This window comes from Schistocerca americana, chromosome 8, assembly GCF_021461395.2.
Source record: "Schistocerca americana isolate TAMUIC-IGC-003095 chromosome 8, iqSchAmer2.1, whole genome shotgun sequence".
Taxonomy (NCBI): Eukaryota; Metazoa; Arthropoda; class Insecta; order Orthoptera; family Acrididae; genus Schistocerca; species Schistocerca americana.
In genome coordinates, this window is record NC_060126.1 from 160,032,593 (window position 1) to 160,053,385 (window position 20,793).

Below are 20,793 nucleotides of genomic sequence, written 5' to 3' on the forward strand. Positions count from 1 at the left end.
GTCCAGGAGTTATGCTCTTGACACCATGTTTTACGCTTCTTTGCTTTGGTTATCGTCACTGATGGCTTCGGTATAGCTGATCGTCCATGAATATTCGCTTGATGTCGGCCCAGAGGTCGATAGATACGGGGTCTAGAAGATAGCTATTGAGCTCTGCAGTCACTAAAGCCGCCGTAGTTTTGGGTTGTTTTGACACAATTCGTGTTAGCGTACGACGATCTCTGTCATTTAGTTTTGATTTGCGTCAAATATTACGTTTATACGATGATGTCTTTCCATGTACTGTGTGGGCTGTCATGACTGTTGAAACAGTTGCTCTTGAAACATTCAATAAGTTGGTTATCTTGGTTACTGATGCTCTAGCTAATCGAGCCCCCCACAATCTGCTCTCTTTGGAACTCTGTTAGGTCTTCCCATCGCACACCGACCTCGGCCTCTGAATGCAAATGAGAAGTGTGCACTACTCGTAAAAAATGTGCACTGATGCCTAGCCCGTACTGAAGACGCACAGTCCAGCGCGGCACCTGCCTTACCTGCATTATTGACCGTCAAAGGCAACCATCCCATTACTACCACTGTTCACATTATTTTGCCTGACCCCTGTAATGCGGAGACACGATTAGGGAAGACTACTGAGCATCCAAGAGATTCTCCTTGCTTTGATCCAGGACAATATATCGACTTGTACACTGTTAAGATTAAGGCTGTTGGGAGACTGAGATGGTACTCCAAGGGAGGAAAACAGAGACACAGTGCAGAGCGCGGCAAAGTTATTAGCGTTTAGGTTACCGGGTATAATCAGCAACACTTGAGCCTTTCGAATTACAGACGTTCCGGGCAGCTGTTACAGCGGAGAAAGTTAACTGGTAACGCCATCCACGCTGTTGTAAGACGTCGCATTATAAGACGGTCACGAACAGGCACATCATAGCAGAGGCAGCAAGCTTGATACTTGCCCCTGAGAACAACAACATCGTAGGTTAAAGTGAGATGGGGAATGAGTAAAACTGATGGAACAGCGATATCCTCTCACAGGAGGCTTCAGGTTGGGGCCAAGTGACTTAAAACACTGTTACTGCTAGTCACAATAACAAATGCAGTGACTTTTAGCTTTCAGATGAATGCCGTTGCTACCAAACTTGGAGTTTTGTTACTGTGAAGCCCAGAAACAGTAGGAGGTGGGAAAGGACCTACAGGCGGCAAGAGACATCAGGGAGGTACAGAGCCCCACGTCAGATTTGTCGATGGGAATAGATAGTGAACCACCACAATCCTTTAAAAATCAATGTTTTTGTATTTTGGCTGAGTTCTCAGTCAGATAGTTTGGGCGCCAACAACGTCTCACTCATTGCCAGCCTCGGGCGGCTCCCAGTCTGTTTTTCTCACTTGGAGTGCTCTCTCAATGACCTTACTTTTCATTGTTCCCACTGATAGCTATTTGTCTTAGCTCTTACCGTACGGACTCAGACACTAACTTCTGTTGTGCAACAAGTTGCATCCTTCGCTTTTCTAATGTTCAGAATTAGCCTTCAGGATAGAAATTAGTCTGTTTGCGAAGAAATAGTGTTATTCAGATTCTTGAATTCCTTATCACCTGCTGTGAGTACCCTGTCGGCTCTCAGTATCCACGCCTCTCTCAGGTGACCTGTGAAAATGTTTGACGCTGATCCAAACAAGCAACTTTTCATCACCGAAAGTTTGTCTTCATGCAGTTTCTTGCTACTAACTACTCGGGAATTGTAGACTGATCTGTAGCCCCCTATCTCTTCTCTATGCTATGTTAGCACATGACATGCTAACAATGTAAAATTGTTGTGATAATCTTCTACGAAGAAGCCAAGATGGTGATCACTAACGGGGCAAAACATTAATATTCACCGCATCCATTTTTAAAAGATAGTTCTTTGCTCGGATTCCAAATCAGCTCGTTTCTCTTGGAGAACTACTGAAAAGTTCCTCCGTGCATAGGCAAGCAACAATATGGTTTGTAGGCGCCTTGGGTACGGAAACACATATTGTACGTTTGTCGCACCTGACTAGTTGTCTGAATGATAGTTTTGGTTCGCCAGCTTCGGCACAGAGGCTCGGAGTGGGGTAGTTCTAAACCCATCCTCTGTCTATGTAATGCCTTCATCGTAGACTGCATTCAGTGCTTTAAGGTATGACGGTGTGCAGACCAGTACATAGTACATCCATAATCAACTCTGGAGAGAAAGAGAGCTTCATTAAACTGGAGCAGACATGTTCGCTCTGCTCCTCATACCAGATGTGCAACACATTGAAAATATTAAGGGCTTTGAGGCATCGAGTTCTCAAGTCCGTCATATGTGACTGCCATGTAAACTTCTGATAAAAACGGAGGCCCAAATTCTTTACAATTTAAAACTGTGTCCGTCAATTTAATTTCTCAAATATTGAAAGAACGACGAGAGCGCTTAAAAACAACATTTAAATTCCCTTGACTAAAACTTAAAACTAGTTTTTATCACCCAGTCGTTTAACAGTCATCTGCAGCGGAGTAGTTCTTACTGCAAAATTGGAAGATGAACCAAAAACTAAAAATTTGTCCACAAATAAAGAGCCCCTAACAGGACTCCTTACTGTGGATGTGATTTTATCTGTAGGTACCAAAAGCAACGTCCCATTTAAAACACCACGTTAAGAGACACCGCTTCTTGTATAAAACAATTCGATAAAACATCATTAACTCAATATCTAAAATAACTGGGAAAGAAGAAGGATCGTAAGAAAACAGAAGCCCCATTTATGTAGCTGTCATATGATATTGTGCCACAGATCAGAATCACAATTGGCCTCAACATAAAAGCAACATTTACTTTCTAAATATATGTAAATGTCGTCTGACTAGGGCCTCCCTTCGGGTAGACCGTTCGCCGGGTGCAAGTCTTTCGATTTGACGCCACTTCGGTGACTTGCGCGTCGATGGGGATGAAATAATGATGATTAGGACAACACAACACCCAGACCCTGAGCGGAGAAAATCTCCGACCCAGCCGGGAATCGAACCCGGGTCCTTAGAATTGGCATTCTGTCGCGCTGACCACTTTTTTTTCATTTTGTTCGTTATGGTTCGTTCTATTTCGTCGTAGCGGACGTCACATGACATCCGTTGAACCTCGTTGTTGATCCCTTAACTCAGTTTCTTTTTTATTACAGAGACCAGCCAGCTCTCTGACCGAACACGCTGCGCTACCATGCCGGCGTCCACTCAACTACCGGGGGCGGACATTTACTCTCTGATGGCGTAGGAAAACATGTTGTAAACTGTCAAAAATGTTCAAATGTGTGTGAAATCTTATGGGACGTAACTGCTAAGGTCATCAGTCCCTAAGCTTACACACTACTTAACCTAAATTTTCCTAAGGACGAACACATACACCCATGCCCGAGGGAGGACTCGAACCTCCGCCGGGACCAGCCGCACAGTCCATGACTGCAGCGCCTTAGACCGCTCGGCTAATCCCGCGCGGCCATGTAAACTGTCCCCAGCAGGGTAAAGTTATCAACGATGGAGCGATATTTACTGATCCCACACTGAAAACGACTGATGACTTGCTTGGATTCTAAAATCGAGACAATGCTGTTGCTGATTATTCACTCCAAGGTCTTTCCCATTCAGCTGGCGAGGACCACACTGGGATAACTACGTGGGTATTTTCCGGCCCTTTCGGGTTTCTGAAGTTGACTTAAAACTCTTCCTTCCACGTGTGAGGAAATTATCGAGTTTCCCATATTAAGGTAGGAAGTCCGAGGAAGATTTCCTTAGCGGTCTCAGGGAGCTGCTGCAACATGCTGTAATGGATTTTTTTACTGACGTGGTGCCATGTCGCTGGCTGCAGTCCATGCTGCATATAGCTCCCACATAATAAGTTGGAAATCGAAATCATTCATAAAACCTAGTATCTCACTGGACATAATATACGGTATTGTGAAACAGATGACAAATGAAGCATTGGAGCTGGTCATCTTGAATGTGTCTTTTGAAATATCAAAGTTGTTAATGGCAGTGTTGGCAGTTCCATTTCTACCATATCCCTACACAACAACTGAAAAGTATTTACGTCAGCTTGGAAGACCCTACAGAACCGGAAAGCCTTATAACAAAGAAAACACTTTGTAACAAACAATTAAGTAAAGAATAAGTAAAATATGCACTTCCCGCCACATGTCACAGTCTTTTGAATCGAGCCATTGTGGTTAAGCGGCGTTTAGACGTGTAAAGATGCTTGGTATTCCTGCCCTACCGCCACCTGTCCTTTGGATCCGCCATTTACATTTAAATTAATTTTTTTCTCATCAAACTCGTCTAAATTCCTTTTTTTCTGCTTTTTCTGTAATGTCCTTTACGTTTTCCTTGATTCCCCTTTCTTTCTCTGTGTTGAAAGCATAATCAGTAGATATTAATACTAAGATCATAACGAAAAAACCATCAAACATTTTCCTCAGCTGAAGCCACTAAAATGCAATGTTCGAAGTGTTTCTCTAGTTTCGATCTTGGTTTGAGCAACGTTATTTAAGATTTAACTGTTACTTTTCGCTACAATAAATAAAAGTGTTTTCAAAACTTTTTGTTTTGAGCCGTAAATCGTATTTGCCGCATACCGGAAAGCACGCCTCTTAGGTGTCCGTCCATGCCTAGTGCTAAAATTTTTGAGTTCCTCCCCATGGGCTCTGAACCCACTAAAATTCTACTCTAAGATGGGATCAATTTTTATTGGGGAAATGTTGTGCACTATTTACCTCTGTCCATCCGTTGTGGTGGAAATGTTGCGACAGAAGGGGGACTGTTGAAGATTGTTGGGTCTCTCAGGCAAATTGGCGACGTGCGTGTCACCATGAGATTCGTCGCACAACTAGTGCAGCATGGTCTGATGGTTTGGAACTGTTTCGTTTCACTCTCGACCTCTTCGACAAGCCTTTCATCTTCGTTATAGATGGTGGCGACTTAATCACTGGAGACATATTACTGACCTTTGATCCATCTGCCTGAAGAGATATATTTATATGTTGTGTTGTAATTTTATTTTCATGATTCGTTAGTTATCTGTCGGTAAAAATGGTTGTTACGAAAACTTCAACATTACACGTGCATTTTTTGTTGTGGGCATCTGTGGCTACTTCTTTCGGTAAAATCTGCGTCAAGGAATTCTCTGTTGCGATCGGAGTTTTAACGATTGAAGCAAATGAGGTTCAAAAAGGTTGGTGGCTTCTGAGGATTGTTTTGTTCGGTTCTAAATGGGGAATTATCTTTGTGATTCTCCTGAATTTTCTTATCACCCTGAAAAACTTTTCTGCCGCGTCTTAAAATAACTGCCTTTGCAGTTCACACGGAACAGAGTAGCTGTACGAAGATTCCGATCTTCGTGTGCACCTTGGAAACACGTTTCGCATGTTGCCGTGTATTGCGTACTGCTGTGGTGTAACCATAGAGCTGACACTTGAAACAGTCAGCAGCGTTGGAGACACATTGTCTCACTTTCAGGCCTATGAATCCTGCTGTGATATGCTCAGGCAGCACTGGAGAACTAAAGGTCAGAATGAATGTGGGCGTCTTTTCTAATTCACCGTTCATTCACTTCAATTCATTTCTAACATCTCTCACGCTGTCACCTTCCCTCTGTTTCTTCATTTCCTCCACGTCTATATCCATCAACTCCCTACATGTTACAACACCCCTGCTAGAATTGAGAGTCTTGTGAGGTTCAGTCGAAACTGGATATCTCCCAAGATCTTTACCTTTCTGTAATTGTTCCTCTTAACTAGTTGTATGACGTTCCTCAGCCGTGTGGCTGCTATACGTTGCAGCCCTCACTGTTTGTTGAAAGGTGATACTTTTTCAAAACTTCCCTCTGCTCTTTTTATAATTACAAATGTATTCTGAAATGCAGTAAACACCTTGTTACTCAATGGCATCCGATTTTGAATTGAAGCTCGCTGTGGACTCTCAAAAGCCCTTTTGGAAGACTGTGTGTTATTACTCTCAAACGATATACGCTTTCCGCTAGGAATGTTGTCTTGTTTTACGTTCTTCCTGCTATTCCAAGGAACAACTAGGGGTATGAAGGCCCATTCAGGGTCAGACCTTCTTGCTTGGGCACGCCTTATACAACAGAAGGGCGACAGCTTCCCCAGAGGTTGCCGACCTCAACAGCCATGAGTCTAATAGACACGCAGCACATCTTGAGATTGAATTTTTTGAACAGAAATTTGTGCCACCCTCGGGACCCGGACATTTAAGCCAGGATCCCGCTTCCAGTGACACAACATACCGCCGTCGCGCCTCACGGTGGTCCGTGAAACATGCCCAGAGCTTCTGCTTCCAAAGGACTGGCGGCGCTAATTAGTCTCCAGCTAAGGAAACACGGGTTCGCCAAACTGTTTCTTATAAACGAGGTCTGACCTCTCTGAGGTGCCCGCCATTTGGCGCCACGCTGGAGGGACGTGTGGCTCATAAGGATATTTCGGAGACATGGTTTTGCCACAGCCTGAGGTATGTTTCCAGAATGAGATTGTCACTCTGTAGCGGAGTGTGCGCTGATATGAAAATTCCTGGCAGAGAAGAGAAAGAGAAGAGTGCTAGTTCTGCAAGGTTTGCAGGAGAGCTTCTATAACGTTTGGAAGGTAGGAGACGAGACACTGGCAGAAGTAAAGCTGTGAGGACGGGGCGTGAGTCGTGCTTGGGTAGCTCAGTTGGTAGAGCACATGTCCGCGAAAGGCAAAGGTTCCGAGTTCGAGTCTCGGTTCGGCACACAGTTTTAATTTGGCAGGAAGTTCCATATCAGCACACACTCCGCTGCAGAGTGAAAATCTCATCCTGGAAACATCCCCCAGGCTGTGGCAAAGCCATGTCTCCACAATATCCTTTCTTTCAGGAGTGCTAGTTCTGCAAGGTTTGCAGGAGAGCTTCTGTAAAGTCAGGAAGGTAGGAGACGAGATACTGGCAGAAGTAAAGCTGTGAGGACGGGGCGTGAGTCGTACTTGGGTAGCTCAGTTGGTAGAGCACTTGCCCGCGAAAGGCAAAGGTCCCGAGTTCGAGTCTCGGTCCGGCACACAGTTTTAATCTGCCAGGAAGTTTTACACTGAGAATGTCTACGTCTAAGTTACTTATGACGGCGGTTGCTCTTGATTCGACTCCTGGAATATTTACTTTGTTTTCTTTGGTGAAGGAATTTCGCAAAACAGTGTTTAGTAGCTCTGCCTTAGTGGCACCATTACCAGTAACATTACCATCACTGTAGTACGCTGAAGGTTTGGAAGGCGACTTGCCACTAGTGTACTTTACATACGACCAGAATCTCTTTGACTTTTGCCCCAGATTTTGAGACAAAGTTTCATTGTTGTAAGTTGCATTTACGTTTGCGCTTAATTTCGAGCTTCTGTAAGACTTCACCAATATTGAGCGTCATGCATTTTTCAAAATTTGTCATGCTCTTTTCATACCTTCTGTAACAATGTTCTAACCGTTTTCGTACACCACAGTGGATCAGTATCATTCAAATGGTTCAAATGGCTCTGAGCACTATGGGACTTAACATCTGTGGTCCTCAGTCCCCTAGAACTTAGAACTACTTAAACCTAACTAACCTAAGGACATCACACACATCCATGCCCGAGGCAGGATTCGAACCTGCGACCGTAGCAGTCGCGCGGTTCCGGACTGCGCGCCTAGAACCGCTAGACCACCGCGGCCGGCAATCAGTATCATTTCTTATTAATTTATTTGCTAGATATTCCTCAACTGCCGTTGATACTATTTCTGTGAATTTAAACCGCTGGGGTGCAAAATTATAATTTATGAGACTAAGATTATGAAACAATAATCCTAGAACCTGAGCTATCAAAGCTGATAACAGCTGCGTTTCATTTTGTGCTGTAGAATAAAAGCAGATTTTCTTTGAAGTATTCACCAGCACAGTCCCTATTGGAAGTGACGCCAGAGCTATAATTTGAGACAATGGCTGTATAATCTTCAAATATGCAAATATGAAACTACACTGCTATCTCGTTCTGAGACGACTGGGGGTAACATTACGTTAATATACGCAAGAAGGTATGTTAGTGTTTTGTAGCAAAGAAATTTGCATTAGAAGTGTAGTATGATATTTGTTTGTAGTTATATTTTCAAATTTGTCTTTGATGGACGCAATTTTAAATGCCGATCTATGTAGGCCCAGCTTGCTGAATCCCGCAGCTATAATCAGGTCGGTGAGATTTTTCAGCAAGGTTGTATCAGATCAGTCGTTAGACAAAATACGTCGAGCCCTCAGATCTGTAAAGGAGAAATGCTCACCTCTGTCGGCGTATGGGGATTTAATATCCTACGTGTGTAATATATACATTGCAACTACAAAGAGAAGCTTGAATACATGTTTGAAGGAACAAGAAAATCCTTGTCGACTATACAGGGTGGTCCATTGATAGTGACCGGGCCAAGTATCTCACGAAATAAGCATCAAACGAAGAAACTACAAAGAACGAAACTCGTCTAGCTTGAAGGGGGAAACAAGATGGCGCTATGGTTAGCCCGCTAGATGGCGCTGCCATTGGTCAAACCGATATCAACTGCGTTTTTTAAAATAGGAACCCCATTTTTTATTACATTTTCGTGTAGTACGTAAAGTTGGATCACTTTTTTCGCTTTGTGATGGATGACGCTGTAATAGTCACAAACGTATAAGTACGTGGTATCACGTAACATTCCGCCAGTGCGGACGGTATTTGCTTCGTGATACATTAACTTTGTTAAAATGGACCGTTTACCAGTTGCGGAAAAGGTAGATATCGTGTTGATGTATGGCTATTGTGATCAAAATGCCCAACGGGCGTGTATTACGTATGCTGCTCGGTATCCTGGACGACATCATCCAAGTGTCCGGGCCGGCCGGAGCGGCCGAGTGGTTCTTGGCGCTACAGTATGGAACCGCGCGACCGCTACGGTCGCAGGTTCGAATCCTGCCTCGGACATGGACGTGTGTGATGTTCTTAGGTTAGTTAGGTTTAAGTAGTTCTAAGTTCTAGGGGACTGATGACCTTAGAAGTGCTCAGACCCATTATTGAACCAAGTTTCCGAACCATTCGCCGGATAGTTACGTTATTTAAGGAAACAGGAAGTGTTCAGCCACAAGTGAAACGTCAACCACGACCTGCAACAAATGATGATTCCCAAGTAGTTGTTTTAGCTGCTGTCGCGAGTAATCCGCACATCAGTAGCAGACGAATTGCGCGAGAATCAGAACTCTCAAGAACGTCGGTGTTGATAATGCTACATCAACATCGATTGCACCCGTACCATATTACTATGCTCTACGAATTGCATGGCGACGACTTTGAACGTCGTGTACAGTTCTGCCACTGGGCACAAGAAAAATTACGAGACGATGACAGATTTTTTGCACGCGTTCTACACTCCTGGAAATTGAAATAAGAACACCGTGAATTCATTGTCCCAGGAAGGGGAAACTTTATTGACACATTTCTGGGGTCAGATACACCACATGATCACACTGACAGAACCACAGGCACATAGACACAGGCAACAGAGCATGCACAATGTCGGCACTAGTACAGTGTATATCCACCTATCGCAGCAATGCAGGCTGCTATTCTCCCATGGAGACGATCGTAGAGATGCTGGGTGTAGTCCTGTGGAACGGCTTGCCATGCCATTTCCACCTGGCGCCTCAGTTGGACCAGCGTTCGTGCTGGACGTGCAGAACGCGTGAGACGACGCTTCATCCAGTCCCAATCATGCTCAATGGGGGACAGATCCGGAGATCTTGCTGGCCAGGGTAGTTGACTTACACCTTCTAGAGCACGTTGGGTGGCACGGGATACATGCGGACGTGCATTGTCCTGTTGGAACAGCAAGTTCCCTTTCCGGTCTAGGAATGGTAGAACGATGGGTTCGATGACGGTTTGGATGTACCGTGCACTATTCAGTGTCCCCTCGACGATCACCAGTGGTGTACGGCCAGTGTAGGAGATCGCTCCCCACACCATGATGCCGGGTGTTGGCCCTGTGTGCCTCGGTCGTATGCAGTCCTGATTGTGGTGCTCACCTGCACGGCGCCAAACACGCATACGACCATCATTGGCACCAAGGCAGAAGGGACTCTCATCGCTGAAGACGACACGTCTCCATTCGTCCCGCCATTCACGCCTGTCGCGACACCACTGGAGGCGGGCTGCACGATGTTGAGGCGTGAGCGGAAGACGGCCTAACGGTGTGCGGGACCGTAGCCCAGCTTCATGGAGACGGTTGCGAATGGTCCTCGCCGATACCCCAGGAGCAACAGTGTCCCTAATTTGCTGGGAAGTGGCGGTGCGGTCCCCTACGGCACTGCGTAGGATCCTACGGTCTTGGCGTGCATCCGTGCGTCGCTGCGGTCCGGTCCCAGGTCGACGGGCACGTGCACCTTCCGCCGACCACTGGCGACAACATCGATGTACTGTGGAGACCTCACGCCCCACGTGTTGAGCAATTCGGCGGTACGTCCACCCGGCCTCCCGCATGCCCACTATACGCCCTCGCTCAAAGTCCGTCAACTGCACATACAGTTCACGTCCACGCTGTCGCGGCATGCTGCCAGTGTTAAAGACTGCGATGGAGCTCCGTATGCCACGGCAAACTGGCTGACACTGACGGCGGCGGTGCACAAATGCTGCGCAGCTAGCGCCATTCGACGGCCAACACCGCGGTTCCTGGTGTGTCCGCTGTGCCGTGCGTGTGATCACTGCTTGTACAGCCCTCTCGCAGTGTCCGGAGCAAGTATGGTGGGTCTGACACACCGGTGTCAATGTGTTCTTTTTTCCATTTCCAGGAGTGTATTTAGTGACGAAGCGTCATTCACCAACAGCGGTAACGCAAATCGGCATAATAGGCACTGTTGGCCAACGGAAAATCCACGATGGCTGCGACAAGTGGAACATCAGCGACTTTGGCGGGTTAATGTATGGTGCGGCATTATGGGAGGAAGGATAATTGGCCGCCATTTTATCGATACCAATCCAAACGGTGCAATGTATGCTGATTTCCTACGTAATGTTCTACCGATGTTACTACGATGTTTCACTGCATGACAGAATGGCGATGTACTTGCAACATGATGGACGTCCGGCACATAGCTCGCGTGCGGTTGAAGCGGTATTGAATAGCATATTTCATGACAGATGGATTGGTCGTCGAAGCACCATACCATGGCCCGCACGTTCATCGGATATGACGTCCCCGTATTCTTTCTGTGGGGAAAGTTGAAGGACATTTGCTATCGTGATCCACCGACAACGCCTGACAACATGCGTCAGCGCATTGTCAACGCATGTGCCAACATTACGGAAGGCGAACTACTCGCTGTTGAGAGGAATGTCGTTACACGTATTGCCAAATGCATTGAGGTTGACGGACATCATTTTGAGCATTTATTGCATTAATGTGGTATTTACAGGTAATCACGCTGTAACAGCATGCGTTCTCAGAAATGATAAGTTCACAATGGTACATATATCACATTGGAACAACCGAAATAAAATGTTCAAACATACCTACGTTATGTATTTTAATTTAAAAAACCTTCATGTTACCAACTGTTCATCTAAAATTGTGAGCCATATGTTTGTGACTACTACAGCGCCATCTGTAACAAAGTGAAAAAAGTGGTCCAACTAAAACATTCATATTTCTTTACGTACTACACGAATATGTGATAAACAATGGGGGTACCTATTTAAAAAAACGTAGTTTGACCTATGGCAGCGCCATCTAGCGGGCCAATCATAGCGCCATCTTGATTCCCCCTTCAAGATAGACAAGTTTCGTTCTTTGTAGTTTTTTCGTTTGACGCTTATTTCATGAGATATTTGGCCCGGTCACGGTCAATGGACCACCCTGTATAAAGTATAAATGTCAACTGCAGAAGGGAGTGACCTTAGGAAACCACGAAATGAACTTTTCCAACACAAAAATATTATTTGCAAAGATGAACTGTTGTCCACTGATATGCAGAAAGTCATCGAAATATGCACAAAGAGGGATAATTTCAACAGAAAAAGAGGTACACAGGAAATTTTTAGATTTTTGGACAGTAGCTACACTGAATCGATTGATATGTTTTATCTTTTATAGACAGTTCGATAGTTAAGATTTATCTTTCTCATCGATTATCTTTAGCGACCACGCTCTCATTTCACGGTATTTACATCATCTTTCCGATTTCCAGCCCGTCAGTCGGCAAGACTCAAAGGAGAACGTTACCCGTGTGGAATGTCCAACGCAGCTCTGGATAAAATGTTAGGAACGAAAAAGTTTAATGACGACAATCATACAACTTGTAACATTTAGTAGGAACTGAGACAACTGAAAGTCTGTAAAAATGGAACCGTTGGAGGATGGCTTTGTAGTCACTTGTCTGTCTGCCCTAATGTTAAAGCCTTTTTTTTCCAGGAACGGGTAGACAGATTAAGTGTAATTTATGTCACTTACTAAGGTCTATGGTCCCTTGGCGGCATAACAAAAGTTAGCTTCTAAATTAGTGCTGTCAGAAGCACGGCGATTTATGTCGCATGTTTTGGTACTCGCTATCTCTGTCATCGAAACTTATACGGTACTTCCCGTTGACCTACAATGATGAAATGTGGCAAGAAGTAAGATTTCACAGTACAAGTAAAGGACAAAATCGGAAAATTATTAATCTGCTATTATATCACAAGAAAAAATATTTCTATTGTTATTTGTTATCCGACGTCGAACTTAAAACTAACACAGTGAGTAGTTCTGCAATGAGGCTGACTATGTGAAACTGGTAAAACATCAATCGTAAAGATCAGACAGGGAATGACTTCATTACTCACATGACGCGTTTCGGAGTTGATCCATCATCAGATAACCAAGAGGAATTACTGCACGTAGGTACGACATTTCAAGATGTGTGTGAAACAAACATTCGCAGAATTCCGAAACGCGTTATATGAACAATAAAGTTAATCACTGCCTGACGTATGGCTTTTACCACTGGTTATTATTATAATAGTGGTTGCCTCCCTCCAACATGACTTTTTGCTACAATTATATTGTTGAAATGTAAAACTCTTGAAAATCTTTGTATCCTTGTGACCGATATCTTACCAGCATGTGTCGATAACAGGCAAAAAGTGTCAAATGGTTCAAATGGCTCTGAGCACTATGGGACTTAACATCTGAGGTCATCAGTCCCGTAGAACTGCTTAAACCTAACTAACCTAAGGACATCACACACATCCATGTCCGAGGCAGGATTCGAACCTGCAACCGTAGCTGAAGTGCCTAGAACCGCACGGCCACAGCGGCCGGCCAAAAAGTGTCGAGATTATCGATTCCCAGAAGGGATGAATCGTCTATGCACATAATTAAGTTTGTACAAAATCCGAGTCCTACTTGCACCTCGCAAATTTTTATATTTCAGTAGACGAATGTAATTAAAAAATAAAAGACAATGGACTCAGTTCCATCTGAGAATTGGCTGGCGACAGGTATTAATTTATTTATCCTTGGATATATTACGGCCTTCTGATAAACAGTTGAACTAATAAATTTTGGTTGTCATTTTTTACTACTGCGTGTCTATCAGTTTGATTAAAGTTTGGCGGAGACCTTTAGAACCACAAGCCACGAAAAAATAAAATTTCTGTTGCGTAGCTGACGTTTGATGTTAGTGCGTGCCTGAGTATAAGGTTTCAACTTCCACATTATGACTACATTTAAGACGATTCCGCCACTCACGTTGTTTGGTATACAACAACGAGGAGAAAAGGTCATAACAATTCTCCGAATGAAACGGGGAGCGTTGGAGGACGAGATCTGAGTCAGCCGCGTGGCGAGGCGGGTTGCAGCACGCGCAGGGAGGCCCAGTGGCCGCGGACGCTGCCTGCCCCCTTGATATGAAGAGACGGCACTCAGCGGCAGCGGTCGTAAAGCGCGGCGGTCCGTATATCTCCTATGACGACCCGTCACCTTCTGTCCGCGTCTCACAAAAATGAAAATGTGCCAGTCGTCCTCCACGGAAAGCCGGCCGTTCGATAGACGTCGGGTGGCAGATGCACGCTTCAGCATGTGTAAAAGCGCTTGTATTTTTATTCGATACTGCTTTGCCAAGTGCGAATTTCTCTCATGAAAGGGTACAATCGACGAATAGTGTATAGGTCTCTTGCAATTTACCTGTTCTTTCCTGCTTAAAAATCTCCTGTACAGTACTTAAGCTATTCCCTCACTCATCACAAACAGAGTGTAATTATTTATTGAAGTCATGAAAGCGACCGTCATTTGTGTCTAAAGCAAATTGTACAACGTATTCAGTGCTCTGAAAATTCTCAAAGAAATAATATATATATATTTTAAACTTTCATATTGTTATATCCAGATCCTGATTTACACAATATAACTTAAGGGGAACAAGGGGAAATCTTGAAAGATTTGTCAGTCTTATAAATAGTGTATCTCAAAGAATAAAAGTTGTAAGCCTATGTAATGCTTTTGACAGATCTTTTGGAAAAATTTTGATGTGTGAACTACAGCTTTTGGTCTCATACTTAGTTCTGAATTGTAATTTGAGTTGCAAGTGAAATAACGCACATTGATTATTTATACAGAGCATAGGTACGCATATCTCGAAATAAAAGCAAAGTTTGATTTCCTTTCTGGAAATTATTTACGCTATTATATTTAAAGCATATTTTCAAAAAAAGACGTTACTGTCCTAAACTGTGGCTCAAAATTTTTAAAATAATAATTATCTAAAATTTCATTATTAACTCATACTTTTTCTTTAAAGAAACCTTAATTTTCAAACTTAGGTCATCGAAGTAGTCTACGTTTCAATCAAGTATGGTTTAAGTCAGGGCTTCCCAACCTTTTCAGTTAGCGGACCCCTTCTTCATGGCTGACACCGAGTCAGTCAAGAACACAGCAACTTTAAATTTCAGAGCGAAACCCATGGGAACTGAAAACTTCATAATGCAAGTGCCATGTTCCCTACGACCCCCTTCCCCCCCTCCCCCCCTCCCACAAAGTACCAATAGTCTTTGATTTAGAGATGAATGAAAATAATGTGGTGTCACCGCCAAACACCACACTTGCTAGGTGGTAGCCTTTAAATCGGCCGCGGTCCGTTAGTATACGTCGGACCCGCGTGTCGCCACTATCCGTGATTGCAGACCGAGCGCCGCCACACGACAGGTCTAGAGAGACTTCCTAGCACTCGCCCAGATGTACAACCGACTTTGCTAGCGATGGTTCACTGACAAAATACGCTCTCATTTGCCGAGACGATAGTTAGCATAGCCTTCAGCTACGTCATTTGCTGCGACCTAGCAAGGCGCCATGTTCAGTTACTATTGCTATTGTGAATAATGTACAGTCAAGAGCGACGTTCACCATTTATGGATTAAAGTTAAGTATTCCACCAGCTACGTCCGTTTTTTCTAAAGTCTAATTTCCTTGTCCTGTTCCAGACCTCACGCCAGCCTGCGTGAGCTAAAACGCGTGCCTTTCGGCTTTCTATAATAATACGGTGTTGGCTCTCCTGCCAACCCACAACAAATAACTTGAAATTAACGAACCAATTTGAATTCCCACTGTATCCAGACACTTACTAGTGTATTTACTCCCTTTGTAAGGAGTACGCATATTTCGTAACAGTCGTGTGTGTATGTGTATGTATGGTTCACGTGAAATCCGAAGAAAAATGTTCAAACGTATGTAAAGTCTTCCTTTGGTCGTCCTCCCTCCTCAGTCATTTCGACTGGAAACTTCCCTTGTTGTGAAGACGATGGAGAAACTGCACCCTTCTTCAATGATCCTGACTACAGACACAGATCCCAGTTAGAAGTAATAAACTGGTCAAAAATCGACTTATGAAATAGGTAGTGCACTGACAAAGCAAGTTTAACATTTAATGATGCCTGGAGCCGCATACGTGCCAGCGAGCGCTGTGATTGGTCGACATAGCTCGCTCCGCGCATGCGTAAAAGGTTTCAGCGCATCTAGCGCCGTGAGCCAGCGCACGAACGACCCCCGTATTGTTGCGAAACAGTCGATTAGAGAAGCCGCATTCTCCGGCACTAAACTGTGTATGCGTTCTCACTTAGGAACCGCGAAGGCTGCTTGGCAATACGACCTGAAGTAAAAGTACACATGCTTTTCACACGAAAAAAAAGTGATGAATTTGATTTTCACATTTTTATTCAATAATTTTACTCATTATTTTACACGATTTGGTGAAAGGTGGCAGCGGACCTCCTAGAAAGAGCCGGCGTAGCCCTAAGGGATCCGCAGACCACACGTTGGGAAGCCCTGGTTTAAGTTACTATGCAACTTTTCAGCTATCTGCCATTAACACTTTTTAACCAAATTTTGCTAGAACATAAAAAAGTGAACTTTCAAGAAATTCAAGTTAAAGTTAAAATCTGTTTCTCTATGTAACCTACATAACACCAATGGATCACAGGTCCATATTTATCTTCTTTCTGGTGTTGTTCTTCCTCTCTTTTCTTTTTCAGATTTCTTTTTCTTATTCTTCCTTCTTTGGTGGCTTCCAACATTGATTTCTCTGCTTAGAAGAGTCTTCAGGAGTCAATGAAAATTAAAGCTATTTGCATGTTTAGTCTACGGGGAACTCCCATCAGTTCCATAATCTTAAGCGTTGACACTGCATCATCATCGAAAATTAGCAGAGCATCCAGCACACCTATTTTCAAAGTATTTAACCCCATCAGAACACTTTTCTGTATCCGTTCCCATACACAGTTTTTATAACTATCATGTGGGTTTTGATTTCTACTACTTTAATAATCTTGCGTAACAGACCTCTATATATAGGTTTTACGAATTACTTTATAGCAAATGGCAAAGCATGCTCTTAGCCTTGAATAACAGCCCTCTGGTAACCATGTCATTGCTCACTGCCAGGTGTGGAGAGTACATGGCATGGGTTATCGCCTGTGGATGATTTATGAGAGACGGTATCCCATACTGCCCTTCTCAAAGAATGTATTTTCGTAATTATAAAAGATTTCCACATAACATTTTCTGAAGTTTTTGGCGACGGTCCATGCAGAACCACCACAACTATTTCCACAGATGTTAGTGGCAAAATAACGACTACACTCTCTGACACAGAAATGTGAACCAACCATGATGTTCCCACAGGTTTGTCAACATTAGAGACTAAGAAAAACATAGAAAAGTTTGGGAACAAAATTCTGTTTTTAAAATAACTGTCTATGTGACGTGGGGACAATGTCATGCGTGCAGCCACTTTTGAATTACTCTGCTTTTGGGGCTTCCTTCGGTCCAACTTACTCGAAGTAAACATTTTCTTATTCAGAAAACTGCAGAGAATTGGTTTAAGATAAACATTTCAAAATTGATATTTTGACACTGATTCATGCACCGGTCCCCTTAAGAATGGTTTTGTTGTTGTGGTCTTCAGTCTGACTGGTGTGATGCAGCTCTACATGCCACTGCATTCTGTACAAGCGTCTTAATCTCTGCACAACTACTGCAAACTACATCGTTTCGAATCTGCTTACCGTATTCATCTCTTGGTCTCCCTCTGCCCTTTGTGCTCCCTACATTTTCCTCTAATTCCAAATGGATGATCCTTTCATGTCTCAGATTGTGTCCCAATTCTAATCAGAACCTCCTCAGTAGCTACGTGATTTACCCATCCAATCTTCAGCATTCTTCTGTAGCACCATATTTTAAAAGATTCTGTTCTGTTCTTATCTAAACTGTTCATTGTCCACATTTAACTTCAATACAAGGCTACCCTCGAGGAAAATACCTTCAGAAAATTCTAACATTTAAACCTATATTCGTCTTTAGCAAATTTCTTTTATACAGAAATGCTTTTCTTGCCATTGTCAGTTTATCTTTTATAACTCTCTATATCGGCGATCATCAGTTATTTTACGTCCCAAAAAGCAAAACTGATCTACTACTTTAAGTGTCTCGTTTCCTAATCTAATTCCCTCAGCATCACCGATTTAACTCAGCTTCATTCCATTAGCGTTATTTTGCTTTCGGTGCGTTCATCTTATATCCGCCTTTCAAGACACTGCCCATTCCGTTCAACTATTCTTCCAAGTTCTTTGCAGTCTCTGACTGAATTACAACGTCATCGATAAACCTCAAAGTTTATTTATTCTCCATTAGCGTTGAATCCATCTCCAAATTTTTCTTTGGTTTCCTTTACTGCTTGGTAAACGTACAGATTGAATAGCATTGGAGATAGGCTACAATCAGTCTCACTCTTTTCTCAGTCACTGCTTCCCTTTCACACTCCAGGGTTCTTATCATGCCTTCTAGTTCCTGTACAAGTTGTAAATAGTCTTTCGCTCTCTGTATCTTACCTCTGATACCACCAGATTTTCAAACACTGTGTTCGAATTAATTTTATTAAAAGCCTTCTCCAAGTCAACAAACCTTATAACCATATTTATGGACGTCCGTCCTATTCCATGGACGAGGAACTTCAGCTAATGGTATGTATGAGAAAAAGTGTCACCACATCTGTATCTCGAGAATGATTTCATTGTCTCACATGACTAGTTTTGGCGTCACATTACCGCCATCCTCAGGCCCCACCACTGCCAAAAGAGTATTAGATTTCCTTGGCGCATTTACTGTGGAGTCCTTGTTATTAGTACTTCACCTCTCGTCAGGAGTCTCACTGAGGAAAGCTAGCTCACGTGTACTCTAGAATATATGCGCCAAGGAAGTCTAATACTCTTTTGGTAGTGGTGGGACTTGAGAATGGCGGTAATGTGCCGCCGAAACTAGTGATGTAAGACAATAAAGTCATTCTCGAGATACAGCTGTGGTGGTATTTTTTATCATATCTCTGTTTCGCAAACATGTTTGCCTTTCCATGACCAATCTAAGAGAAGTCGTAGGGGGAGTACTATCTCGTGTGTTCCTAAGTTTTTCCGGAATCCAAACTAATCTTTCCCAATGTATACGTCTATCAGTTTCTCCATTCGTCTGTAAATATTTCGTGTTAGTATTCTGAAACTGTAAATTATTAAAGTGATAGTTCAGTAATATTGACAATTTCAACACCTGCTTTCCTTCTTCTTGAAATCTCATACATGTTGCGCACCAAGTTGAACAGTTCTGTTATGGCTAGCTCTCTCAAGGATGTCAGTTGCTCTAACGGAATGTTGTGTTCTCCAGGGGCGTTGTTTCGAGTCAAGTCTTCCGGCGCTGTGTCAAATTCTACTCGCAGTATCATATCTCCAGTCTCATCTTCACCTACGTTCCCCTCCCTTTCTGTAATATTGTCTTCACGTTGATTTCGCGTGAATAGCCCCTGTTTATACTCCTTTAAATTGTCAGCTTTCCCATCTTTGCTTAGTACTGATTTTCTATCTAAGCTCTTGATATTCATACAACTACTTCTTAATTCTCCAAAGGCTTCCTGAATTTTCATACAGACGTTATCTGTCTTTCCCCTAGTTATATGCGCTTCTAAATACACTTTTCCTCTAGCCACTCCAGCTTAGCTATTTTGCACTTCCTTCAGTCACTTTTCTAGAAGTTTGTATTCCCTTCCGCCTTGTTCATTTCCTGAATTTCTATATTTTCTCATTTTATCAGTTAAATTTTGTGATGTCCGAGAATTTCTAACAGGCTTTGTCTTTTAACCTATTTAATCCTCTGCTGCCTTCACTGTTTCATGTCTCGAAGTTACCCATTGGTCTTTTACTGTATTTTTTCCCTCTGTTTCAGTCATCTTGTCTAAGCTCCCTCTGAAAACCTCAATCTCTAGTTCTTTCAATTTATCCAGCACCCAACTTCTTAACTTCTCAACATTTTGCAGGTTCTTCGGTTTTAATATAAAATTTATAACTAATCAATAAATTGCTATCTGAGTCCACATCTGCTCCTGGGAATGTTTTACAATTTTAAATCTTCTTCCGATAACTCTGTCTTACCATTATATTAACAATCTGAAAACTTCCCGTGTCTCTAGGCCTCTTCCACATATACAGCCTTCTTTCATGATTCTTGAACCAAATGTGATGATTAAATTATGCTCTGCGCAAAATTCTACCGTTCTGCTTGCTCCTTCATTCTTCTCCCTCAGTTCATATTTGCCTATTACTTTTCTTTCTCTCAATTTTTCTGCTGTCAAATTCCAATCCTTCATCACAACTAAATTTTCCTGCCCCTTAAATGTCTGAATGATATTTTGTATCTGATCATCCATTTTTTTTGAATCTATTAATCATTTGGGGTGACAACTGGCATATAAACTTTTTACTACTGTGCTGGGTCTTGGCTCCATGTCTATCTTCGCTACAAGAATGTGTTCACTATACTGTTAATAGCAGCTTACCCTCATTCATACTTTCTTATTCGCTGTTAGACCTACTCTTGCATTACTTCTACTAGTATCCCTGCCAGTGGAAAAAAAAAATGGTTCAAATGGCTCTGAGCACTATGGGACTTAACTTCTGAGGTCATCAGTCCCCTAGAACTTAGAACTACTTAAACCTAACTAACCTAAGGACATCACACACATCCATGCCCGAGGCAGGATTCGAACCTGCGACCGTGGCGGTCGCGCGGTTCCAGACTGAAGCAACTAGAACCGCTCGGCCACGCCGGCCGGCCCCTGCCAGTGGACATCACGATGGAGGCAGATAAGCTGGTATGAGTAGAGCAACGGAGTAGTGCAAAAATATACCAAGAGGGCTGCACGCATCACATCGTATGGGCAGACCCACTGACAGGAAGTC